This window comes from Ovis aries, chromosome 7 (genome assembly GCF_016772045.2).
Source record: "Ovis aries strain OAR_USU_Benz2616 breed Rambouillet chromosome 7, ARS-UI_Ramb_v3.0, whole genome shotgun sequence".
Lineage (NCBI taxonomy): Eukaryota > Metazoa > Chordata > Mammalia > Artiodactyla > Bovidae > Ovis > Ovis aries.
In genome coordinates, this window is record NC_056060.1 from 41164747 (window position 1) to 41192215 (window position 27469).

A 27469-nucleotide genomic window follows, 5' to 3' on the forward strand; every position below is an offset into this window, starting at 1 on the left:
GTCAAGATCAGAGCTTAGGTTCCTGAAGCATTGAAGGTAAGTTCATGCCTTCACAGGTCCACAAAGTTTTTCACTAGTCTTCTCAATCTTGAGAAATGATGTTTCGTTGTAATAGTAGCTTAGAATATTTGAGTGTTAGGTCTTAAGTTTTGGACTTTTAATCACAGGCTTTCTAGCTAATGTTACAATCTCTTTTCGGCCTTTGGTCTCCTGAGCCAGTTCTGAAAAGCTGAGATGCTATTATCACTTTCTCTTTTGCACTGAAATGTTATGAGGTGTAAGGGGGAAAAAGTATAAATAGGAATAGTTTATGTATTTACATCTTGGATTTTTGAAGAGAAAACTCAGATCTCCCAAATTGTCTTTTATCATCTATTTAAGGTCTAGAGCACTGTTGAAGCTCGCCTCCCCTTAAAACCAAACAAAAATGTTTTTCAGAGCTTCCATGAACTTCTGTGTTTATAGATGGAAAGATCTATGGGACCACACGCTTTCAAACGTTATTGCAGGACCCTAGTTTTAGTGGGATCATGTAAAACCTTGTATTGTTGAAAACCCAGCCTTGTATTGTCTTCCATTTTGAAGCAGCATTGAGTAGTTTATCAAACTGATAGCAAGGAAGTGTTTTACCTGCTTGACTTCTTACTATTCCATTCGAGTTTCAGTGCAGTGTGTCTACACCCTGCTGGGTGTGGAGGCCTGACTCACCTAGAGAGAGGATGTAGCTCTCTGGGCACATCCAGGCTGTTGCAGGATGACTGAGGCACTTCTCACTTGGGCTTGATGCCATTTTGTTCCTTCCCTGGTTCTCACTTGGATACTTACTTGGCTACTTGCTCCCAAGGAGAACCAGTCCGTTGAGTATTCTAATATTAATTCCTCTTTCTACACAAGTGGCTGAGCAAGTTTTTACTGGAAGCTAGACTAGTGCCTGAGGAAAGACGGGGGTGGGGAGAAGAGAGATTGAGGTTAAGAGGCAAAGGGACCTGCAGAGAATAGCTTTCCTGTCTAATTACAAGTTTTATGATGCTTTCCCATTGTCCAGGATCTCTGTGCCCAAGACTACGAAAATGTTTTGGTGAGAATAACCTCACATTGATCAGTTCACGCCAAGGAGCTCCCTTTCCTGCTGCAGCACCACTGCTTGGTCCATTAGAGCTCAGGGAGGGACCTGACGCCTGGTCATCTGAGTCCTGTGAGTTGATTTTGTCCATAGCACCTTCTCCTTTCACCCTCTCTCAGACTAAGCAGTTGCCCAGAATGCTAGTGGCTGCAGGCCAGGTATAACTGCGGGGAGAAGCTATCTGGATAGAAGCAGGTGCAGTCAGGCAAAGGGTGAACCTGTACACCAGGCAACCTTTCCTCCCGAGGGTGTCAATGCTCTCCTCATTCTCAGAGGCTCGCTCACCCCTGTGTCCTTTTCTTTCCCTCCTGTGGGCACTTCCAGAGCTGGGTAGCTTGGGTACATTTCTTATCCAAAGCCTTTTCTTCCTTTTTTAAGATATAATATGACTGGGTGATCAAGAGTTGTATCTAAGAGTGGTCAGATTGGGTGTTTGGGGTAGTCAGACCCAAACACAACTCTTTATCAGAAACATGGGAGCAGGGGAGAGGGAGAAGTTGGTTAAAAAAATATACACTCCAAAACAACAAGTACCTACTGTATATCACAAGGAATTGTATTTAATATCCTATGATAAACCATAGTGGAAAAGAATATTGAAAAGGATGTATATGTGTGTAACTGAATTACTTTGAGGAACAGCAGACATTAACAACATTGTAAACCAATCATGAAAGTGAAAGTGTCAGCCACTCAGTGGGATCTGACTCTATGATCCCATTGACAGGCTTTTCTGTCCATGGAATTTTCCAGGCAAGAATACTGGAGTAGGGTAGCCATTCCCTTCCCTAGGAGACCTTCCTGACCCAGGGATAAAACTGAGCTCTCTGACACTGCAGGCAGATTCTTTACTGTTTGAACCACCAGAAGACCATACTTCCATAAAATAAATTAGGGAAAAAACCATTCCAGGATGATATATCTTTACTGATGCATTCCACCAAAAATTTAAAGCCTTAATACCACTCTTTCTCACAATCTTTCTAAATTGAACAGAAGGGAATATTTTTTAACTCGTTTTATGAGACCAGCATTACCCTGATTCCAAAGCCAGGAAAAGATACTACAAGGAAAGAAAACCATATACCAGGGTCCAATAAGAATATAGCTTTTAAAAAAAATATTAGCAAATCAAATTCAGCAACATATTAAAAGGATTATGTACCATGACCAAATGGAATTTATTCATGAAATGCAAGGAGAGTTCGATATTTAAAAATCAGTTTCTGCAATATACTACATTAATGTAATGAAGAAAAAAAATCTCACAGGATCATTTCAATTAATGCAGAAAACTGTTTGACAAATTTAACACTCAATAACAAAAATACTCAATAAACTAGAAACAGAGGGAAACTTCCTCAGTATTAAAAAGGCCATATATTAAAAATCCTCAGCAAATATCATACTCAACGGTGAAAGACTGAGAGCTTTTCTCTTAAGATTAGGAACAAAAGAAAGATGTCTGCTTCTAGTCAACATAATATTGGAAGTTCTAGCCAGAGATATTAGGCAATAGGAAGAATGAAAAGTTCTCTAAATTGGAAAGAAAAGAATAAAATTATCTCTTCAGAGATGATAGAATTTTTTATGTAAAAAATTCTAATGACTATACATACATACAAAACAACTAGAGTGAATAATATTTAGCAGATGCAGGATACAAAAAAACATACAAAAAATCAGTTACATTTCTGTATGCTAGCAATGAAAAGTCCGAAATGGAAATTAAGAAAATTATTCCATTTATTACGATGTCAAAAAGATAGTATTCAGGAATAAAACTATATTTTTTTGATGACACTGTGCAATATGTGGGATCTTAGTTCCTCACCAGGGAACAAACCTGTGACCTCTGCGGTGGAAGCATAGTCTTAACCACTGGACTACCAAGGAAGTCTCAGGAATAAATTTCTAATCAAGGAGGCTAAAGACTTGCACATTGAAAATTACGAAACATTGCTGAAGGAAGTTAAAGAACACAAATAAATGGGAAGACATGCTGTGTTCATGGACTGGAAGGCTTGGTAAGATGAAGTGTGTGTTAGTCACTTGGTTGTGTGTGACTCTTAGTGACCCCATGAACTGTAGCCATAGCCCACCAGACTCAGTCCATGGAATTCTCCAGGCAAGAATACTGGAGTGAATAGCCATTCCCTTCTCCAGGAGAGCTTCCTGATCCAGGGATCAAACTTGGTCTCTTGTATTGCAGGCAGATTCTTTACCATCTGAGCCACCAATGAAGCCCATTAAGATGAAAATATTACAGAAATTGCTCTATACATTCAATGCAATCTTTTTCAAAATCCCAACAGCATTTTTTTCAGAATAGAAAAATCTATTCTAAAATTCATATGGAATATCAAAGGACCTGGAATAATCAAAACAATATTTCAAAAGAGGAACAAAGAACAGAATTGGAGGTCTCATCCTTCCTGATTTCAAAACTTACTACAAAGCTACAGTAACCAAAGCAGTGTGGTATTGGCATAAGGACAGACAGATAGACCAATGGTACAAAATAGAATCCTAGAAACAAACCCTTGTATATATGATCAAATGATTTTGACAATGGTGCCAAGATCATGCAATATGGAACGGACAATCTTTTCAACAAATGGTACTGTGAAAACTGGATATCCACATGTAGAAGAATGAAATTGGACACTTTCCTTATACTATTTTAAAAAATCAGCTTTGTTTAGGAACAAAGACCTAAACTTAAGAGCTAAACTATAAAACTCTTAGAAGAAAACACAGGAAAAGAGCTTCATAACATTGGACTTGATAATGATTTCTTGGCTATGACACCATAAGCACAGGCAAGAAAAGGAAAAATAGACTGGGCTTCAGCAAAATAAAAAACCTCAGTGCATCAACGGATACTCTGAAGAGAGTAAAAAGACAACCCACACAATGGGAAAAAATATTTGCAAGTGTGATAAGGAGTTAATATTCAGAATATATTAAAACTCCTATAACTCAGAAACAAAAAAATATAACCAAACCTAATTTTAAAATGGACAAAGGACTTGTATAGATATGTCTCCAAAGAAGATATACATACGGCCAATAAGCACACAAAAAGATGTTCAACATCATTAGTCACGCTGTTATTGTTTTGTTGTTAAGTGGTGTCCGACTCTTTCGCAACTCTATGGAAAGGTACTGCCAGGCTCCTTCTGTCCATGGGATTTCCTAGGCAAGAATACCAGAGTAGGTTGCCATTTCCTCCTCCAGGGGATTTTCCTGACCCAGAGATCAAACCCACAGCTCCTGCTTTGGCAGGCAGGTTCTTTACCATTGAGCCGTCAGGGAAGCCCCTATTAATCATGAGGAAAATGCAAATAAAAACTACAAAGAGATATCCCTCTACACCCCTTAGGACGGCTTTTACCAAAACCAAAACCAAACAAAATGAAAAACAAAAAGAAGAAAACAAAAACAATGAAAAAACAAACAGAAAATAGTAAGCGTTGACATAGTTGTAGAGAAATTGGAACTCTTATACATTGCTGATGGGAATGTGAAATGGTGCAGCTGTTGTGGAAACCAGTTTGACCGCTCAAAATGGTAAACATAGCATTACTTGTATTCAGTAATTCCACTCCTTAGTATATACTCAAAACAACTGAAAGCAGGCAACGAAACAGACAGTTGTACACCAATGTCTGTAGCAGCATTATTCACAATAGCTGAAAAGTAGAAACAACCCAACTGTTTAGCATGAGATGAATGGTTAAAGGAAATATAATGCATATTTAGCCATAAAGAGGAATGAAATTCTAATACATGTTATAGTAAATGAGACTTGAAAATATTATGCCAAGTAAAATAACAAGAGAACAAATAACATATGATTCAATATATATATATATGGTACCTGGAAAGTAGAATAGAGATTGCCTGGAGCTCAGGGGGAGGGAGAAATGGGGAGTTATTTTTAAACTATTCCTGAGTTTCTGTTTGGGATGTAAAAATGTTTGGGGAAATGAACAGTGATAATGATGGCACAACATTGCAAATGCATTAAAGCCACTAAATTGTACATATGTCTGGTTAGTTGTGGTTAGTCCCACAGTTGTGTCTGGCTTGTGACCCACCCCCCCATGGACTGTAGCCCACCAGGCTCCTCTGTACATGGGATTCTCCAGGCTTGAATACTGGAGTGGGTTGCCACACCCTCCTCCAAGGAATCTTTCCAACCTAGGGATTGAACCCAGGCCTCCTGCATTGCAGGTGGGTTCTTAACTGTCTGAGCCACCAGGGAAGCCCAAATTATACATTAGCAAAAAAACACACACCATATATTTTTAAATTGTACATATAAAAATGGTTAAAATGATAAAATTTATATTATAAATATTTTGAAAGTGAAAGTGAAGTCACTCAGTCGTGTCCAACTCCGTGTGACCCCATGGACTGTAGCCTACCAGGCTCCTCCCTCCATGGGATTCTCCAGGCAAGAGTACTGGAGTGGGTTGCCATTGCCTTCTCCAGGGGATCTTCCCAACCCAGGGATCAGACCCGGGTCTCCTGCATTCCAGGCAGATGCTTTAACCTCTGAGCCACCAGGGAAGCCCTATAAATATTTTACCATAGTTAAAAACAGTTAAAAAAAAAATACACGTACCAGGGCTCCATTCTTGAAGAACTGAGATGCAGATGCTGTAAATATGGGATGGGTACTTGGAATCAGTATTTTCTGTTTTTTAATGCCTTCCTGTCTTTCTTGGGCATAGACAGTTTTGGGAATTTAGGATAGAATCTCTATCAACTCTTTCCAAGGGGACTGACGCCAGCCTACGAGGAAACGTTTAACAGTCTATGAGGAAAACGTGTTTTTCATAAGACCTTAGTGTATTAGAGTGCTGCTTTTAAAATCTGAGATTGTCATTTTCACATTGTTTTGGTATTAGAGTCAGGTTGTTTTTGAAACCGTCTGTGCTTGGTAAAATGAAAATCATTAATCCTTTGTTGGGCTCCTCCGAAACTGTGAAATTTTAATGGCTTATTAAATTCCAAAGGCTGGAAAAGTTTGCTCCAGATGCTAACCATTTGAAAATATAATAGCATAGACTGCTCCTGCTATTTATTTGTACAGTATGCATTTTTCGTTGTTCGTAGGATCCTTGAGAAAAAAAAAAAAGGCAGAGTTGCAGTCGACAGTATTAAAATATTATTTCTCTTGCTGCCTGTTGCAATGTTCTTCCTCCATAAGTGGAGGTGGGGCCAGGAGGACAGAGAATAGTATAACTCTACCGGGAGAAGAACTGCCTTCTGGGCAGGGCCTTGAAGGCCCTTGCCTCTCGTGTTTAGGGGCCGAGGAAGGGCAGGGGCCAGGGAACAGCCACTGCTAAGGGATGCCTTTGCATTCCAAAGGACTGTTTCTGCCCAGAGAGTGTAGAGTCGTGGGAGCCACACCCACCTCGCCCTTCTGGCAGTTTAGTTAATTATTGAAAAGTGCTTCGGAAGCACAAAGGGCTGGAGAGACTCCATGTGCCCTTGCTCCGGCCTGTGTGGGAGCTGGCATTTGTGAGACACTGAGGCTCCTCTGGGAGGCTGTGGAACAAGAAACACTTCTTTCCTCTTGCAGTTCAGTCTTTAGGACTTGTCCAGGAAACAGAGAGACAGTCCAGGGACTGCATTCTATCTATCTCCAGAGACAAGTTAAGGTGCTTTTTTTTTTTTTGGTGATAGGATTTGTAAGATATTTAAATAAATAAGCCACATCAGATTTTAGTTTTGTTTTCTTGTTTTACCTTTTGTTTTAAAAGTTTACATTCAGGTCATTTATATATAAACGAGATCATATAATATGTTTCTGTTCTGTGACTTAAATTTTTTGAAACTTAACAATGTTTGCTGGAGTTCTTTTTGTGTTAGTACATAAAAGCTTCCCTCATTTTCTTTGAAGGCTACATTCTTGCCACATTATGGACACATAGGTGGTTTGCCATTTTTCTGCATCAAACAAACAATACTACTGCAAGCTTTTTGTTCACAAATTTATGTGCTTATGCATCAATAGTTCTGAAGGATATATTCCTGAAGTAAGATTTCTGCATCAATAGGCAAGCACATTTGAATTTTGGGTAAATAATGCCAAAGCTTCTCCCTGAAAATTCTGTTCTAATTTACAAAGATACCAAAATACTCATGAACATTGAACATTATAAATTTAAAAAGTACTGCCAGCATCATATGCAGAAAAAGCTGCATCATTTAAGATTGCATCTTTTCATTGCGCATCTTTTCATATGCCTATTGACCATTTGGATTTTTGGTAGCATTTTCTCGAAGTATAAAAATACAGAAAAGTATAAAAGTATACAGAAAAGTATACTACTGAAAGAATTAACAGAATTCTTCTCATACCCACCACCCAGGTCAAGAAACAGAATATTATCAGAACTTTTCCCACCTCCCCCAGAGTAATCACTATTCTGCAATATAACTTGCATAGATTAGACGTGCCTGGTTTTAAACTTCATAAAATGGAATCATACGGCATACACTCATGTCTAGCTTCCTTCGTTCAACATTATGAGTCATTCATGTACTTGCTTGTTGCTCTAATATATTCATTTACATTGCTTATTATATTCCATTATGTGAATATACCACAATTTATTTACTGATGGATATTTGGATTCCTTCCAACTTTCAATTACTAGCAAATAATGATGCTATGGGTGTTCTTGTGCATGTCTTTCAGAATACATGTCCATACATTTTTGTTGGGTATATTATCTAGGAATGAAATTTTGGGGTCATGAGTAATATCAACCTGGCCAATTATATTTGTGAATTTTCTATAACTCTTCCTTGTACATTAATTATTGGGTGGTTTGTATGTATTCTATTTATTTTGGGTGTTTTTTCTGTGTTATAGCTCTTATAAATATTTTCTCCTGGTCTTTATTTATATTGACTTTTACTTCACAGAGTTCAACATTTTTATGCAATCAAGGTTATAAATCTTTTTCTTTATGGTTTCTGAGCTTTACATTTTGTTTAGAAAGTCTTTCCCTATATCAAGATTGTAAAATATTCTCTTATGTTTCCTTTGAATACTCATTTTGATTTTTACATTAGGATTTTTAATCAGTCTGAAATTCATGATGGTGAGAGGCAGAGGCGAATCTATGCCCAACACTCAGGGCATGAATAAAATGATACCATTTGCTGTCTGGATTTTTAGATATTTATTTTAAAAAATTCCAAGTTAGGTGATGACACCAACGAGCTAAGAAACTGTCAAAAAAATTTTTTTTAATTTTTTTTTCCACTTTGTAATAGTTTTCCCTAACATAAGCCTCAGATCTTAAATGGGCAAAAGTTCTGTATTAGTGGTTGCTACCACAAATGCCATGCTTGTAAATGGTCAGTGACAATTCATTTACTGTGTATTTATGGAACTTTAAAGTGCAGTTCTCGTGGATTTTTGAGTCTGATAAGGAGAAAGACTCCATCCTAGAATCTTCAAGGCAGACTGATGGCACATTGGATCTGGGCTCTCAGGCCAGGAAACCCACAGCTTCTTCTTCTGTGCTAAGAGCCCAGCTCCTTTCCATCTGAGCAGATGCCCTCAGATAGGTTATGTGATCTCAACCCATCCTCAGTATAGAAAGAGGTCCAGTTAAGACTTTATGCAGTCCCCAGGGTCAGCTTTTGTTTATAGACTTGACTTTCTCACCTAAGTCTCACCAGACAAGTCTGCTCACCTAAGGGAAACTGTTTTCTTGCCTACCTGGATGATGGGTGTAGGGCCACATATGGAGAAGCATGTGAGAACTCAGTTTGTCCTCCCAGTTTGTCTGAAATGGAGCACTGGCTTGTTGTACCTGTTAACTAGCAGTGCTCAGTGTGGAGTTATCTGGTTGTTCACAGACTTTCCACTGGCTCACAGTGTGAGCTGGTTTTATTCTGTTTGCCCCTCCTTTTTAAAACCTTTTTCTTTACACATTTTGGAGAAGGCTGGTTACCTGTGGTTTATAAGCTATATGACTGGAGCTTGAGCTGGAATGAGAAGAAACATCCCCCTAGCTTAACAACGAGCTTGGTTTCCAGCTGGTGAACCGCACATTGCCTGGTGAACCATCTGAGCTGGTGCACTTGGAAATTGCTCTGCTGACCAAGCTCCAAAAATATAATCAAGGTGGGTTGAAATCACTCATTTTGTCACTTTCATTCTTAGTTTCACAATTTATGGATTTGGCTGGTGACTTTCCTGAAAGCATGGAATTTTCTGTTTGTGACAATGGCATTGTGTGTGCGTGCACATATTCAGTGTACCGGGCTTGTCTGTACAGGCATGTTTTCAGCTGAACTATTCATACCTGAAGGCATGCCCTGATTTAAGATTACAGCGTATGGCAAGTTTTCTTTGATTTCCAGAATTGCCTATCTGAATTTGTAGGTTAGTGTCTTTGGAGAAATGCAATGTGCATCCAACTGACCACCTAGTAGAGGACCTTGCCTCAGAAATGCCCGAGGATAATTTACTTAGAAGAAACCAATATGCCCCCTTTTTTTTTTGAGGAACAGGTGTATTTGACCACACATTGGGGAAGTGAAGACCTGAGCTTTGAGGAAGTCAAGTGTGAGGCCTCAGAGTGGTTATTTATATCAGAGTGATGAGTATTGAAAGTCAAAGACTTTCATTCCCCCCAACATCACAGAACCAATTTAGAGAAGAGGAAAGGTGTGAGTTTTGCCTTGTTAAATATCTGTTGCTCTGAGAAGAGTTCTAGTGTGGGTCAGACTTCTCATGATCCACACACAGGCTCTACTGTAGACAGAAGGGTACTCACATGCTCTTGCTTCAGTACTTTGTGGATAAAGTGGCTCACTTCCCATTGGTTGATGGATGTGTGACTTGATTCTCGCTTCTTTTCCCAAGATGCTCCTCCCCCAGCCCCACCATGTGAGCAGCCTGGTGTGCATGTTTGGGGGAGAAGGGGAGGAAGAACCTTACATTTTCTCTCAGCTCAAAATAAGATCACTGGACTCTAACAACAACCCAAAACTATACATTAGAAACTCTTGTGTTTGCTGTTGGAACAAATGAAGCCTCATGTGACTAGTTTCCACTTTTATGTCTCTTGAATTGTAAAGTTCCCCTGCTCCAGGCTCTTCTGGTTATGGGAAGCGAGTGTGTTTTCAGACCAACATGTCAGAATTATGAGGAAGAAACTTGGCTGTGGAACAAACTACGTGATATGCTTGACAAGAACTGAGTAAAAATACGTCTCAGATTTTCTGAGGTGGCCTTCCATTTTTGGTTCAGAAATAGGACCCAGTAGCCACAGAAAGAGAAGCACCTTTGCGGCACCATTAGGGTCACAGAGAGTCTGGAGTCGGAGAAGACAATGGCAACCCACTCCAGTACTCTTGGGAAAATCCCATGGACGGAGGAGCCTGGTAAGCTGCAGTCCATGGGGTTGCTAGGAGTCGGACACAACTGAGCGACTTCACTTTCACTTTTCACTTTCATGCATTGGAGAAGGAAATGGCAACCCACTCCAGTGTTCTTGCCTGGAGAATCCCAGGGACGGGGGAGCCTGGTGGGCTGCCGTCTATGGGGTTGCACAGAGTGGGACATGACTGAAGTGACTTGGCAGTAGCAGCAGAGTCTCGAGTAAGGAACCAACAGAGGATGTTTCTGCACAGAAAAATGGGGTGTCTCTAGAACTTAGTCCTGTTTCTACCAGGGGTAGGTGGAAATTGAAAAGAGAATTTGTGATCATTTGCTCTAAATGAGAAGACCAAGGTGCAAAGTCCCCAGAAGGATGGAGCAGTGAGGAAATGTGAGGTGGCGGGAAATCACGAGCCCATTTACATAAACGTTTAGCTCCTTCTGGGTTCGCCTAATCCTAGTCCTTTGGAGTTTGCCTTTTACGAGGGTAAACATGGTTTAAGAGTGAGCAAATATTAGTTCACATAATTAAAACCTGTTGAGTTGAACAGGAAACGTTCAAGGGAAATCTGCAGGTGTCTGCAAGCAACGGTGACTCTGGAAGGATCTCCGTATACTGGCACCTTTTCACCCAAGGGGAGTGTCCCTGGAAGGAAGCCACCAAGGACAGGAGAGGAAACAGACAGCTTGTAAAAAACTGGAGCAGCGTGGAAAGGTTCTGAACTGATTAATAAGCTGCTAGCCCTGGGGAGGGTATAAAAGGCATCTGGGATATTTGCATCTTTGTTTATTGAAGACGGGAAGGCGTCTTACAACTCTCTCTCTCTCTCCCTAATTCATTCAGGACATGATATTTCCAAGACTGCTGCCATCTCAAGCCTTGAATCTGTTTTCAGCTTCTCTCCACGTTTCATCACACATGTATATTAAAAAAAAAAAAAAAGATGGTTCCAATATGACTTTAAAAAGAAAAGCCAGCCTGACTTCTAAAATCCAATTTTGCCCCATGGATGTGTTTTCTTCCTGGAGGGGGCCATGTGATCTCTCCCCTCCTCACCATCCTGCATTCTCTGCATTCCAAGGCCTGGTCACAGCCAGACAGAAACCCTTATCCTCACGCTCTGCTCTCCGTAGTGAATGAGAGGGGGGTCTTGTTCAGATCAAGGGTGGAGACAAGCGGGTGTGTAACTCACCATAATCCATGGCAAGAAATAATACATGTCATGAGAGAAAAATAAAGTGCTGATGGAAAATTAATCTCATTAGAGAGATTTGTTTGTGGTGGCATTTGAAATGAGCCTGAAAAAATGAGTAGGATTTTGACAGATGGCAAAGAGTATCACCGGTATTCTATGGTGTTAACTTTCAATAAAGTCAAATGAATCTGAATCTGTTTAGAATTCTATAAACTTTTGTGAGGCTGGGCCTGGGCACACTGTTCTGCTGGTAGTAGTACCCTAATTATGCTCTGGAGCATCATCTCCCAATTTCAACCAACCTCCTGGCTCCAGGTTCAGGCATGTGACCCAGACTAACCAATAAGAGAACCACATTCCCTTAACACAGTGATTGATCCAGTTGTAAGCATGTGACCCAGGATGAGCCAATTCTAGAGCTTTTTCTGGAACCATTGGGTAAAAGGCATCCTCTTTTTGCTGGGATTGCTGAGGTGGTGGGTTGATATGCAGGAGCCCCAGGTGGCCAGTCTTGTTACCAAAGAGCTAGAACCTGAGAGATGGAGAGATTCCTGTGAGCACTTGGAGCCAGCTGTGCCTGAAATTCTACTTTGGACTTTTTAGTCAGGGCAATAAATTCACTTTTTAATAAGGCATTTTGTGTTTTTCTCTTGCAAACAAAAATGTCCTAACCTATACAGAAAATTTTAGTCTGCTTTAACAAACAAAAAACCCTAGTGGGGCAAGGGTGGTTACAGATGCACAGAGCAGTTTCCTAGCAAAAAGAAATCTTCCTACTGCTAACATTTCCAGGTGCCAGTGACTAAGAATTTGGAGACTGTATCCTTAACCCCCCTGGTCTGAGGCTGCTCACCAATCTAAGTGACTCCTGTGTGCTGGATATTCCCCAATGAATCAGAAATGAAATACACAGCACAATAGCCACAAAGCATTGAAAACAGCTCGTTTGCCTTTTGTCTCTTTCTCCAAGCTTTGTTTTTTCTGGGTCACACTTTGTAAGTGAAGAGTCATAGTGATAATTCTGTTTGGATTTATTAACAATTGAATAGACCTTTGAGAAAAGATTTGTTAATTGTCAGAAGCAAAGTCACCGCAGAAGCATTGTAGACAGAGTGGGATGGTTGCCTTGAGCCAACTAATTCTCTGCCCCTTCAGGGAAAACTCTTGGATGTTTGAATTAAGTGCCACATCTGGAAATGCAGAAAGAGAATTGCTTTTATTCAATGCATAGTATGTCCTTGGTACAAAGAACAGCATTTTGCCTCCATTCTCTCTCAATTTCATCAGCTCTACAAGGTAGGTCTTAGTCCTGTTTTACAGGTAGGGAATGATACAGACACTGCCAGTTGCTACCCCCAAATCCATCCTCTTTTTGTTCCTTACAGATAGATAACCCCAAGCAATTACTGCTTGTAGTTCAGCGTTTATACTCCATGGGTGATTGCTGTCAACATTAATCATTTTGCAAACATATGTCATGTCTTTCCTGCAGCTATGAATGGCCATGTGATATGGTTCTGACCAGTGAGACTTAAGTAGAAGTCTTCTGGGGATTTCTGGGGAAGTGTGGCTGTCCTTGTATGGACATTGCTCCTTCCTCCTGTTCTTTCAACACGGATGTGAGGCTGGTGCTCGAACAGCTATGTTGTGACCTTGAGGCAACCGTAAGGAGGACAGCCATATCCTAAGGGTGGTGAAGCAGGAATACAGAACACTGGGGTATTTTGACATTGTGAAGCTACTCTTTCTGCCCCCAAAGGCCTACTTTCAGTCTTGGTGCCTGAAAAAATAAACCGTTGTTTCATTAACCCAGTGAGGTTGGGTTTCTGTTACAAACAACTAAATTCTATCCCTGACTGACACAGAAACTGAACTAAAGAAGTTTAAGGGACTTGCTCACATTTCCATATAAAGTAATGTCTTAAAGCTGAATGAGACATAGTACCCAGCCTTAAAGAATTCAGGCCTAGTTTGGGAGGCAGATACATAAATAGATAATTATAGTGTAATGATGGGATTTGCCTAAGGGAAACATAGATGCATCAAAAAAAAAAGAGAGAGAGAGAGAGAGTCAGAAGTGGAACAGGAGTTAGCCAGGCAGAGGAGCGAGGTGGGGAGAAGAGAGTACAGCTGGAATAAAATGTATGGAAGTGAGACGCAGCACAGCCTATGCAGGGAGTCACACAGGCTGCTACGAGTTGTTGAAGCATAAAGTATGAGGCAGGCAGTGGGGAGAAATGCAGCTGGAGGGGTGTTTCATTTTACTATTGAGCATAATAAGCCACCACCCAAAACTTGATGGCTTAAAACGACATTTTATCATTTCTCATAATTCTGCAATCTGAGTTGAGTTCAGCTAGGTGGTTCTTCTGTTCATGAAGTATCTACTGGGATTGAGACATCCAAGAAAACTTCTTAACCCCCAGGTTTGGTGCCTTGGCTGAGATAAATGGAAGAGCTGGGCCATTCTCTCTCTTTCTCTGGCCTCTTCAGGTGGCTTCCTCACACTATGATGACATCAGAGAACATTCAGATGGCTTCCAACTGAGAGGAAGAAGCTTCCAGTGCATGTAGGGTCTGGGTTCAGAATTGCCAGAACATTACTTCTACTGCACTGTTGATCAAAGCAAGTCACAAGACCAGCCCTGAGTCAGGGAAAGGAAGTACTTTCTACTTCTTGATAGGAGGAGCATTGCACACACTGGGAGAGATGAATTAACAATGGTCCTCTTTGGAGACTACCTACCCCAGAGGTAAGAAGGGTGCAGATGAAGGACAACCTTGTCTGCTTGTCAGGGAGGTTGATGTGAACCTCAGACCTGGGAGTGGGTGGATGTTACTCTGCTTCATATTTGGGATCAGAAAGGAAGATACCTCTCAAACTGCCCCAACTTATCACAGTGAAACAGAGTAGTGTGATTAGGCAGAGGAAGGCTGGAGCTTGGCTTCTCTGAACTCCCTTCAGTTCCCATGTCTTACGGGAGATGGTTGAGTTGAGAATCAGAGTCTACTCTGGGGTCTGCAGTGGTAAAGGACAAGGGGAGCTGCTAGCCAAGGCTGGGAGGGCCTCTTGGGTCATGGGCTGGAGGGGAGGGTGGCAGAGCAGCCCTGGAGTCAGAAGCTGAGTGGGCTGAGTCCAGCTACCCCACAGCAGGAATCAGTGAGGATCTGGAGGGTGTGGTATGGGTCTGAGCACCTTGTCTTTTACCCTCCCAACCCCTACCCAAAGGGTCCCCAAAGGGTCCCCAAAGACACCACCCCTCCCACTCAGTGAATTTATACAAAGCACCACGCTGGAGAGGAGCAAGGAGGAGAGGTGACCTGAGAATGTACCTGAAGGGACAACTTTTTCAGTGGTCTCTTCATAGCATTTCCTGGACTTCCCTGAAATCTAACCAGCAAGAGAGGCTCATAAGGAAAAATGACAAGTTATAATGAAATAGAAAAGCCATGTTAAGGAAAACTACAAAGACATCAGAGGAGTGCTGGCAGGTGCAGAATGGCAGTTACCTCTGTGGGAGAGGAGGGGAGGGGACGCAGGGGCAGTTTTGGCTGTTGTAGAGATAAGGCTTTATCTCTGAAGTTAGGGGATGGGTATGCATGTTGTTATAGTCTTTATGCCTTTTTGTGGGTTTTAAATAGTTCATAATGTAACTTTTTAAAAAGCTGCCATTCTGAATAGAATTGTGAGCTGCCAATGCCAAGTTTAGGTTTTGAACATATTGCATGGGAGTGGGAACATAGAAAGAGGCTTGAAATGGAATCAGATTTGCTTGCTTGAAAAATCAGCCAGGCTGGATATGAGGAGGACAAGAGTAGAGACAGGGAGGCCAGGGAGGGGGCTGCGACTCCAGTCCCCTGAGAGGTGACGATGGCCTGACTAACATCCCAGGTTGTGGTTAGGGTGGCTAAAGGGTCTAGTTGGTCATAAGGACTTGGTAAGATGCAAGGGTGGGATGGTGAGGAAGATTTCTGCTGTGAGTGAGCACCCCATCCCCTGACTGAGATAATAGAATCCAAGTAGAGGGCATATTAGAATGGAGAGGTACCAGGGTCACTCAGGAAAGGTTGGATTTGAGGTACCAGTGAGATGTCATGGTGGAGGAGGGATGCATGAGTCTGGTCCCCAGGGAAGAGATCTGGGAACCTCGAGCGCTGATGCAGATGGGAGCTGCAGAGGTAGGCGAGATGCTCTGATGGGGATCCTGGTAGGGGAGAACAAAGAGGACCCAGGACAGACAACTGCAACACCCACTCAGGCAGAGAAAGGGAAGCTCCAGCAAGCTCCCAGCCCTGCAGACGCCCTTTGGTGTCTGGTTAGCAGGAAAACCAACCCCCACCACTACTTGCTCTGGTGGGCTCCTCCCTCTGTCCTCCCCCAGTGCGGCCCTACCCTTCCTGCCCCTGCCCATCCTGTTCTCTATTTGCTGTGCAGGTTTGCCTGCCTGGCGTATTGTATTCCTTTCCCTCCAGAATTAGTAAAAGGGCCAGAGGGAAAGGCTCCCTCCAGATCTGGATTGAGATCCTCACCCAGGAAGGCCCAGCAAACCCCTGGGCCTGTCTCTTTCAAAGACAGAGCCCTGAAAGACCCACTCCTGGAGCCTCCTCTGAAGTAGAGGCCAAATCGAGGAAGAGTACGTAAGACGGGTTACAGCCTAGCTGGCCCCTTCCTTCAGCCTCCCACCTCCCTTTATTTTTCCTTGTGATAAATGTGAGACAGTGTCAGGCTTTGTCTCCGTTGGCAACCTAAGTATCCTCTTTTCTATGCAGCCCCTGGTTCTAGAACTGGAAATCTGTTTCTTACAATTTGAACTTTGATATGAAGTTTGGGCCCTGATTAGGCAGGGATGGCTCTGGGCTCTAGGAAAAAAAAAAAGTGTTTCTGTCTCAAATTTGGGAAAACTAAAAACAACGAAGTTGCATTTCAGAAATACCAATCTCTCAAAGCATTTCTCCAAAAATGTAGATTTCAACTGTGGTATGAAAATATTCTGGAGGGAATGTTACAGGGTTTTGCTTTTCTAAAACCAACCCTATGGTCAAAAGTAATAGAGCTATGAAATAAGATAATCAAAAAAGGAAAGTTTTCATACAGGAAACATTTTAATGAGTCAGTTTAATGCCAAACTGTTACATCTATCTACTCAGAGATCTCAGACAGGCTTTCAGAGTGAGTTACTTACCAGCCCTTTGAAACTCACTTGTATAAACCATAACCTTCTGCTCTAAAATATATGCCAAGAAGAACAGGTGTGTGCAAATAACCAATCTCCAGTCTCATGATCTTTCTTTTCACCTAATAATTGGCTTTTTACAGAACTGCGCAGGAGGCATTGAAAGGTCCATTGGTTCATTCCTCTGAGTCCAACTGAACATCGACCAAATCAGAGAGCAGGCAGCCATTCCCTCTCAAGCCTTCCTCTGCAAACCTACTCTGGTCTTTGGTTTCCTTTCCTTGAACATCAAATTGTTTTTGTTGTGGCTTCTAACTCTTGGAATGCTCACTGCCATCATTCTTATTCTGGGCTTATCCTTGGGGGATGGTAGCCCTGGCCCAGTCCTTCCACCTGTGTTCACTGTGGGCCAGGATTCAGCCAGCTGATTGAATCAATAACCTGGGGGAAGAGTTGAAACTGGTGCTTTTCTCAGGTAATATATTTACATTTTAATAAGAGTCTCCTGGGAGAAAAAAGTGTTAACTTCCAGGCATTAAAACTAGCTCTGTGTGTGTGTGTGTGTGTGTGTGTGTGTGTATAGAGGGAAGGAGAGAGAATAAGAGGAGAACTGAGGAGGAGGAAGAGAGTGGCTGCCATTTATCAATGCAGCAAGAAGAACACAGAGAATACCCAGAGATGATCTCTGTTAATATTTTTATTTGGGCTTCCCAGGTAGCTCTCGACTTCCCTGGTGGCTCAGATGGTAAAGCATCTGCCTACGATGTGAGAGACCCAGGTTCAATCCCTGGGTTGGGAAGGTCTCCTGGAGAAGGAAATAGCAACCCACTCCAGTATTCTTGCCTGGAAAATCCCGTGGACAGAGGAGCCTGGAGGGCTACAGTCCATGGGGTTGCAAAGAGTCGGACATGACTGAGTGACTTCACTTTCACTTTTCAGGTGGCTCAGTGGTAAAGCATCTGCCTACCAAGCAGGAGACACAGGTTTGATCCCTGGGTCGGGATGTAGTTCAATCCCTGGAGTAGGAAATGCAACCCACTCCAGTATTCTTGCCTGGGAAATCCCTGGGACAGAGGAGCCTGGCAGCTTGTAGTCCATGGGGTTGCAAAAGAATCAGACACGGCCTAGTGACTAAACAACAATATCTTAGTATATATCCTCCCAAGGACCTAGTGATATAAATATGAATAATCATCCTTATCTCTAGCAGTCAAATTTTAGACACTTTTATAAAACTCAAAATTTGTACACATTTTTTTATGCGTCCCATTTAGTGACACTTATACCGCTGTTCCAGTAATCCCACTTCTAAAGAAAAAACTAGAATGATAAGAATAACATTAGCTCTTATAAATTGAATTTTAATTGTGTACCAAGGGTACTGTACACACATTAACTCACTGAATTCTTACACCCAGCCTACAAGGCAGATAACATCATCCCTCACTCAAGGTCAGAGAAGCGAAGGACCTCGGGCAGGGTGCTCTGCTAGCAGGTGGGTCTAGAGCTGGAGCTCTGTATGAGGGAAGGAACCCCAGAAAAAAGTATCATCCACTTGGCCTCTCCAAGAGGAGTGTATGCCTTATCCCAGGGTCTCCTGTCCTCCCCAATTGCTCCAAAGGTCCTGGACAGGAGGAATGTGGCCAAAGTCTTGCCCTCGCCTTCGAGAGTGGGGGGCAGCAGATGACCGTGCCTGTGTGCCTCCCACTGTCTAGTTTTCAGCTCTTTTTTAAAAGCACTTCTTCCAGCAAGCCTTCCCTCAATCTCTCAGACCAATTCTGTCTCCCCTTTCTCTGTTCTTTCGTGGGACTGGAGCCACCTCAGTGAAGCTTGCAGGAGATTCTATTGCCTCTCCCTGTGTCACTGTGTCTCTCAAAATACGTTCTTAGGGTCCCCAATCAGAATTCCCTGGAGAGGTGTTAAAAGGGCAGACCAACTGGATCAGATTCTCTAGCGGGGGGTGGGGCCCAAGAATCTACCTGTCGTAAGCATTTAGGGGTGCCCGTGGCACATTTGAGTCTGTGGGGTGGGGGGACACTACACTGGCGTGGATGCCTCCTCCGAGCAGGGACTGTCCCATTGCTCTTTGAGTTCCCCTCGACCCTTAGCGCAGGGAGATACAGCAGACAGTAGTGTTTGGTGGATTCATCATAGAGATGTATTTTGAGAGGAAGGAAATGAAAGTAGAGGAGGTGGAAAACGTGGGATTGTGGGTGTGGAATAACTGAAGAGGGTGTAATTTGAGAGCTTTTATAGAAGAGTAAATGAGATGGGAAATCTTTGGGCTGATTGGGGTCCTTTGAGTGCTGCCAATAGATATTTGGTCAATATCTCCTTTTTACTCCCACAGATATTAATACATACTTTAGTCCCAGGGATTTTTTTTTTTTTAATCTGGACTTTCAATGCCAGAATGAGTAATTGTGTATAAAGTGGGTCACAAGGAAGTGATAACTAATGCACAGACTATTTTAACTGCTGAATCAGAAATCTCTATGCTACATTATGAAATATGCAGGAAGGAAAATAAGCAGATGATAGGAGTGAAAGCAATCCTAAAATAATATTTTCACAAACAGATCCTAGCCCAACATACGCCTGAGGGATGAGGGGAGGGGAGCTGCAATGATACACTCTCCTGGGCATTGACAAAGTGAAGTAAGATTGCCAAACTAGAGAGCTTTCCAAATGACATAAGACCTTCTGAGCCGCATGACCACCCAAACCCACAGCCTGAATGGCTTTGGCAATGTTGTGGGGGCATCTTAGTCACTCTCCTTCCTAGCACAGTCAGGCAGGGCTTAAAGCAAGCAGAAACAAACAGAACAAAACCCAAACAGAAGTTAAAAATCCGTTCTATTTACTCTTTCTAAAACAAATAAAGAAAACTCATCTTTTCAGTTTAATTTTTGTTTAATAGATTTTTTTTCCTTGTGGTAAAATATATACAACATAAAAATTACTATTTTAACCATGTTTAAGTGTACGATTCAGTGGTATTAAGGACCTTCACAATACTGAGCAACCATCACCACTATTTTCCAGAACTTTTTTTATCAACCCAAACAGAAACTCTGTATGTACCCAATAAGGAACAACTTCCCAACCGCCCTGCCCAGCTCTTGGTAACCATCATTTTACCTTCTGTCTCTGTGAATTTGCCTATTCCAGGAAACTTACATAAAGGGAAAAAAAATAATATTTGTCTTTTGGGACAAAAATAACACAGTATTTGTCCTTTTTCATTTTGCATCATATAGTCAAGTTTCTCTCACGTAGCATGTATCAGAATTTTGTTCATTTTTATGTCTGAATAATATTTCACTGTGTACATATACTACATTTTTTTTTAATCCCCTTCATAGGCTGGCGGACAGTTGGGTTCCACCTTTGCTCATTATAAATGATGCTCCTCGGAGCACTTGGGTGCAGGTATCTGGTTCAGTCCCTCTTTTCAGTTCTTTAGGAATGGAATCGCTGAATCATGGTAATTCTATGTTTAATTTCTGAGGAACTACAAACTGTTTTTCACAGTGGCTGCATCATTTTATAGTACCACCAGCAAGTGTTCCAGTTTTTCCACATTCTGCCAATACTTACTGTTCTGCATTAAAAAAAAAAAAAGTCATCCTAATGGGTGTGAAATAGTATTTCATTGTGGTTTGGAGAGATTTTTTAAACAGACATCATACCAAGAACACATATTATAGATAATTTCGTATAATTTAGATTTTGAACCAAAAGTAGGAATCACAACATATACTGAAGACAATACTAAGGATATCTATAAACTCATTGTGCAGAGCATCTTTTGCTTTATTCTACTTTTGGTGTAAGGTTCTAACCTCCTATATTCTCACCCTGTACATTAGTTGATTTTTCTTTCTGACACAAGTTTAAATTTTATCTAATCTTCTAAAAATAATGTGTGTACGTGACATTAAAAGGCGTATTCATCCCTGGTGGTGATTACTATTACTTCTGGTATCCTATTGCACTAGTTTTCAAGGCTGAACAGATTCCTTGAATTCCACTGTTAGGTTATGTGGCATTTTACAGTCACAAGGAACAAAGATAAGAAGCTATTTCTTTGAAGTTGACCTGTGTTCTTTCCTTAAACTGCTTATTATAGTCAAATGACAGATCTAATGTATTGAAATACTCTCTGTTATATCTTAAAAAAAAAGTCATCCTAATGGGTGTGAACCATTAGGGCATAACCAACACATTTGATAAAGAGAGACCTTTCATGAACACTTGGTTAATACAAAGTCAAAGGCCCTGCTATGAGCCAGCCATTCTGCTGGATCTGGATACACACTGGTGACTAAGCAGACTTTATGGTATGTGGCAGACATTTCCAGAAAGAGATCGTCCTATTGTTTGATTAATACCTTAAAGGATAACTAATAGTTTAAGGGTTACTCATATAATTTTAGAGATAAATTTGGACCAGGACTGAATTACACTTATTGAATTGAATTTTACCTGATTTCCCCTAAAGGATTTGAGTTAACTTATAAAAGATATATATGATAATGTTCATATACAGAAAGACAGAATCCAGATCAAGAAGTAAGGAAGGTAGCAACATACTCGCCTTAAGTTGCCTGTGTTAGACACAATTACTCTTATGTAATTAACGATGTTTGACACAAACTTTAGAGATGCATTTGCTTGCAGAAAAACAATTCACATTGACTTGTTATAACATTGATATATTGAGGCTCATATATTGATATATATATATATCATATATTGATATATTGAGGCTCAACATTGATATATTGAGGCACATATATCTCATAACAAGAAGACTCAAGTTTTGCAATCCAGGGCTGCCACAGTAATTCTCTATTAGGACCCAGTTTCGTCATCTTTCTGCTATGCCATCCTTAGCATGTTGCCTTTGTCCTCATGTTTGTCACCTCATGGTCCCCAAATTGAGGTTGCTGAAACCTCAAGGCAAGAAGAAAGGAGAAGGGCTAGTGGGCAAGAACTCTCTCCTGCTTTTCTTTCTTTTTTTAAAAAAATTTAACCAAAAACAATGAAGGGTCTGAGGTATCATCCTGTTTGCAAGCTAAGCAATTAGCCTGCCTTGGTTTCATGGTTGCTGGTAGAAGTCATGAGACTCCTGGGTCAGGGACAGCCAGCTCTATTACTCAGCACACAGCAAGCAGCAGGATTTGTGGTAGTTCTCCTTGCCCAAGTCCCATAGGGGTGATACAGACAAGCCCACAGGAATGTCAGCACACTCAATGGGTTGCCTCCAGGGAGAGGAACCTTGAACTCAGGGACCCCAAATCTTACAGGATGAGCTGTAGGCAGGCCTGCCCTTTGCTCTGGAGAGATAGTATCTGTATCTTCAGAGGCTGTTATGCTATGCAGGCATCCTTGGAAGGATACTCTGTTGCTATCAGTAAGTCCTCTGCTTGTAAGGTACACAGAAATGAGAGAGACTCTGGAAAACTGTCACCCAACAACATCCTCCCCAGGGACTTCTGCCTAGACGCTACTGCCTGGAACTATTTCTCCAGGCCACCTCTGATTTGCCAGGGAGCTGTGAACCTGGGCACTCTGGCTGGGTACACTGTTGTTCATTAGGAAAGACGAGTGCAGGATGGAGCTTCTCAAGAACAAAACAAAAGCTGTGCCCACAAGTTTTTAATCTGTGTGACCAATGTCTTTTTTCTCATTGTATAACAAGTTTTATGACACTTTATTTATTGGTCCTGCCAGAAATAGTGTGTCCAACTTAGAAGAAAACTCCTACTAAGTACCACTTTGTAAATTTCAAACAAGGTATCGACAGTTTAGTGCAGAATTTTAATGTCATAACTGCATAATATCTAAGTGTATAGGCCCATCACTCCTTAGAACTCTCCATATTTAAAAAGGAAATCTGCATTTGTTATTTTCCCAGATCATTTTTAGGGGGTGAGTAACCATTCCTTTAAGAAAATGTTTATGTCATGAAATTCCTCCCAATCTTTGAGTATCTGTCACTTAAGGAACAGGTTCTACTTTATCAATAGATAGGTGTTTGGTAAGAGGTTTATAAATATATCTTTTCTGGTTTCATTTATTTTAAGAGAATTTTTTCACCTCATGACAGTCATTTGGGGCTGACGATGTTACCATGGTAACCGTGCGCTACAATACTGGTTGCTGGTGAATATTGATCCTCCGCCTCTTTCACTACAGTGCTTGCTCCCTTACTAGAAGGAGCCTTGCTCAGAGCACATCTAGGTCAAGGAACCCAGGCCCTGTGGCAGCTGGTACTATAACAGAAACCTCCTGGCTTTTCCCCGCAGGAACCAGTCTAAAGATTCCACTGAGAGCCCTGGCTCAACCTATATCATCATGGCTTACATTTCTGCTGTGACAAATAGAGGCAAACTTCTTTGTTTCTCTTTTGGCTGCACTGTGAGAGCTCAGAAGCTCAGTCAGTGCAACAGCTAAGGCACTGAGGGAAAATCTCTGACATGAATGGACATGCCTTCCCCAGTGGCAGAGAAGTTTGCAAACTACTTTTCAAAGCCCTTACCATATGATTTTGAAATAAAAATGCTTCCCTCCTGAGAAAGAAGGAGAGATTTTAATCTGGGTGGTGCCCTGGGAATTTAATGATGGAGCAGAGTCCAGGGGCATCCCAGAGGTGACGACTATCAAGGCTGTGGCAGGGTGATCACAGATGGGGTTGACCTCGCTTCTCCATCAATGGGGGTGAGCCTCTCCCCGGCAGCAAGGTTTTGTGTTTGTGAAGCAGGGGGTGGTAGGGGGTGAGTGGATGGGGAATGGGAGTTTGTTAGAGAAAGCAGCTTCGAAGACTTCATTCTCCTTGCCAAGAACTAATGGACTGTCTTCAATGTGCATGAAAATCTGTTCGGCATGGTGACCAGGGGAGCCAAAATGAGGCCTCCACAGACCTAATTTGGCATCAGTCTATCTCCATGTGAGAAGGTCTGGATGTGTTTATTCTACTCTCTGCTGCAACTAAGAAGAAAACAAATAAAAACCCTGCAAAGGTTCATTGAGACAACAGTTGGTCACAAAAAAGGAATTTGAACCAAGATAACGCTGGTTACATTTTATCCGCATGTTCCTGAAGCCAGTGCACTCAGAGTTGAATACATAGCCTTTCACTATTGGATGAAAAAGGAGCCTAATCAGCGTCGACTTTGTAAAATTAAAGTAATCTACACACACACACTTTTGATATCTCAAGAACCACTGACACAATGAAAGGATTCCTACATCAAGTGAGACATTGCATTCTCTTATCATCTTTGTCCCCTGTTGGGAGAGGTGAATGAGTGTTGGTAGAGTGGAAACGTGTGGAAAAACTGCTCCCCTGACACTTGCAGTGACAGCCAGCCTTTATGGAGCTCTGTGACCTGCACACTGTTCCTTAGCGCTTTCCAGTGGGATTTCGCTGAATGCTGGTTAATGGCCCTTTTAAGTAAACTCGATCCTAATCCCCACTTTACTGTTGTGACAACTGAAGCACAGAGAAGTTAAGAGACTTGCCCAGCAACACACAGCTAGTTGTATAGGACCTACGCCTCTTGTGTAAAATGATTTGCATGCCCCCTCTAGCTTTGTGGCTCAAGGTCCTCACAACAAAATGCTCTAACAGGAAGGGGAGAGGAAACCAGGCTGTGGTATATTGGAGGGGGAAAAACAAGGAAGGCTCTTAAAGTCCACTAGGCAGCGTCTCCAAAGACAGTGCAGTTTCTCATCCGTGAGCTATTGGTCAGGCTCCCTGGCCTCAGAGGCCTGTCCAGGGTCACATTGCTCAACAGCCGGTAGGGGAGCTACAGGCCTGGAAAGAAGCCCAGGCTGTAGGGCTGCCAGGGCCTGGCTGGTCTTCGACTCCCAGACAGAGGAGAATGTTGTTCTGGGTACATTTTCCTTCTAATGACCTTTCTGAGATAAGCAGAAAGGTCGTTTCAAGGTCATTCTGTTTCCCAAACTGTCTTCCTCCCTTTGTCTTCTTCAGCACCAAAGAGTCTCCTCCTCTGAGATCCAGCCAGTTCCCCTGGCCTCCTTGGGGACTTCTGACTGTGCTTTTAGGGGAGTGAAGTCACTCCCGGCATTGCTCTTCTGCGGGGGTCCAGTCAGGCTGATGGTGGTGTCACGACTGGGTACAGACTGGCTTTTCAGCAAGATGTACTTCTTTTTAGTTTATGCTGCCCATTTTCCCCAGATAATCACATTTTGTTTAATCTGAATGGGAACTGTTTGGAATGGTGATGTCACTGTCTGTCATTGGAAATTAAAAAGCAGAGGGGATATCTGCCAACACCTTCCCTTGGAATTTCTTTACCTCCTCCCCTTTCAACATAGTAACAAAGTGTCTTGGATCTTAAATCTTTTCACCCTTTATCTCTTAGTCATCAAGATAATGAATGCTTCTGGCCCTAAAATATGCATTATTTCATTTCTTTGGTTTAAGAATATATGGATAGTTTTAATAAAAGAGATGATGGGATCAATTCAACTTTCTAAATCCAAAGTCAAGCCGTCTTGGTTAAACCCATAATACTGTGTCTCATAGGCTTAGTTTTAAACCAAGGATTTAATGCATAACTTATTTGTTCCTCTGAAAAACTTTAAAAAAATCCAAATGGGGATAATTGTTCACATCTGCCTAATGATGTTTCTAGTTGAAAGACATAAGAGAATGTACATGTTTGAGTTACAATAACTTCCAGTTTATAATTAAAATCAAAATGGGAAATTCAAGTGAAAGAACTAGATACTTTTGAAAGGTATTCTTTATATGAAGACTCAAGGTAACACATTTTCTTAGCTTTATCAGGCATTGATTTTTTATCTTTATTTTTTTCTATTTTTGTGCAGGTGAGGTAGGGAGGAGCAGATGTTTTATCTCCATCACATCAATAATTCACTTCATTATTATTGTTTGACTTGCCTTGTGTGTGCTGCTCACTAATGAGGTCTACAATGCTGTCCACAGGGTCTGAAATGTGTAAGAAGGGGTCAGAAGGCCTTGGGAGAACTGAAAAAGAAGTCACTGGCCTGGCTTCAGTCACCTGTCCCCAGACCAAACCACAGGTAGTCATCCATGACGATTTGTAGACCAGCCCCCACTCAGCTGCTATTTTTGATCACAGTCCTTGTTGCCCTAGGCGCTCACCCATGAGACTGAGAACTTTAATGCCAGAAAGAAGTTAGAAACTTATATTGAAGAGCAGACCTGTGTTGTAAAGAACATAGTTCTAGGGAGACTGGTGAATGAAGAAGGGTAGGTATGAATGGGGTCTGATTAGAGCGTGACAGAAAAGATCAAATGTGCTGACGTAAATGGAAGCCAAGATTCTAATGAAAGACTAAGGTGTTCTACTGAAAGACAGCAGTGCTCAATAAAAGTGGATTAACAAGATGGTGGTCAAGGGATCCTTGGTGGTGGGGGGAGGGGGGCGGGGGGGTGGAGAGCAACCAGCTCAAGATGTTAAGGGTCTGAAAAAGTGAAAGTGAAAGTCACTGAGTCTTGTCTGACTCTTTGCGACCCCATGGATTATACAGTCCGTGAAATTCTCCAGGCCAGGATACTGGAATGGGTAGCCTTTTCCTTCTCCAGGGGATCTTCCCAACCCAGGGATCAAACCCAGGTCTCCTGCATTGCACGTGGATTCTTTACCAGCTGAACTGCAAGGGAAGCCCAAGGATACTGAAGTGGGTAGCCTATCCCTTCTCCAGCAGATCTTCCCGACCCAGAAGTTGAAGCAGGGTCTTCTGCATTGCAGGCAGATTCTTTACCAACTGTTAAGGGTCTGTGGAGAGGGTAATTGCAGCTTGAATCGGGGAGTCTCTTTGGAGGAGCAGATACCAAGCAACAGAACTACACACTGAAGCCAGGCTTGGTTATGAAGTGAGATGGGGCAAAAACTGCTAGTTGCCTACACAGTATCTACTCGTCCCTTTTCCCTTCATAGCACAACTCACATTTTAAACTGGGTGACAATATGCCCAGCTGGAAGATTATATTTGTCAACCACATTTGCATCTGGGTTGGCCATTGAGATATAAGCATAAGTCTTGGGGTTGATCTTCTGTGAGAACTCCTTAAGAGGGGCTAGACTGCTGACATACTTGTTTGTTTGTTTTTTTTCTCCTTCTCCCTTCCTCTTGTGCCTTCTTGGACCAGAAGATCAATGTGATAGCTGGAGCTCTAGCTGCCACATTGGACCATGAAGTGAATTTGAAGATGCAAGTCATATACTAAGGATGGCAGAACAAAAAGAGGAAATCCGAAACTTTGATGACACTGTAGCTCCCATACCAGCCAGAATTCTGTTTTATTTTGTGTGATAGAGAAATAGGCTTCTATTTTATTGAAACCATTGTTATTTCCTCCTTCACCTGGGACATCACAAACCTAGGGAATTTTTGGAAGGCCTTGACTAAACAGTGGAAAATTAAGGATTTTATTTGTTTTTTGGTATGTTCATTTTTAAAGTTAAATAAGCTGTAAAATAAAGGTGATATAACTTGACAAAATGGCCTCTGAGCTCAATCATAAAAGGAA

General features: G+C 41.9%; 1 long non-coding RNA gene across 1 annotated transcript; it reads left to right on the plus strand.

The window, feature by feature from the left end:
- On the plus strand, positions 1-27469 carry LOC132660129 (uncharacterized). The gene is made up of 4 exons (XR_009601359.1): positions 1-36; positions 1046-14493; positions 25898-25995; positions 27089-27469. It is a non-coding gene; the product is annotated as an uncharacterized LOC132660129 (long non-coding RNA).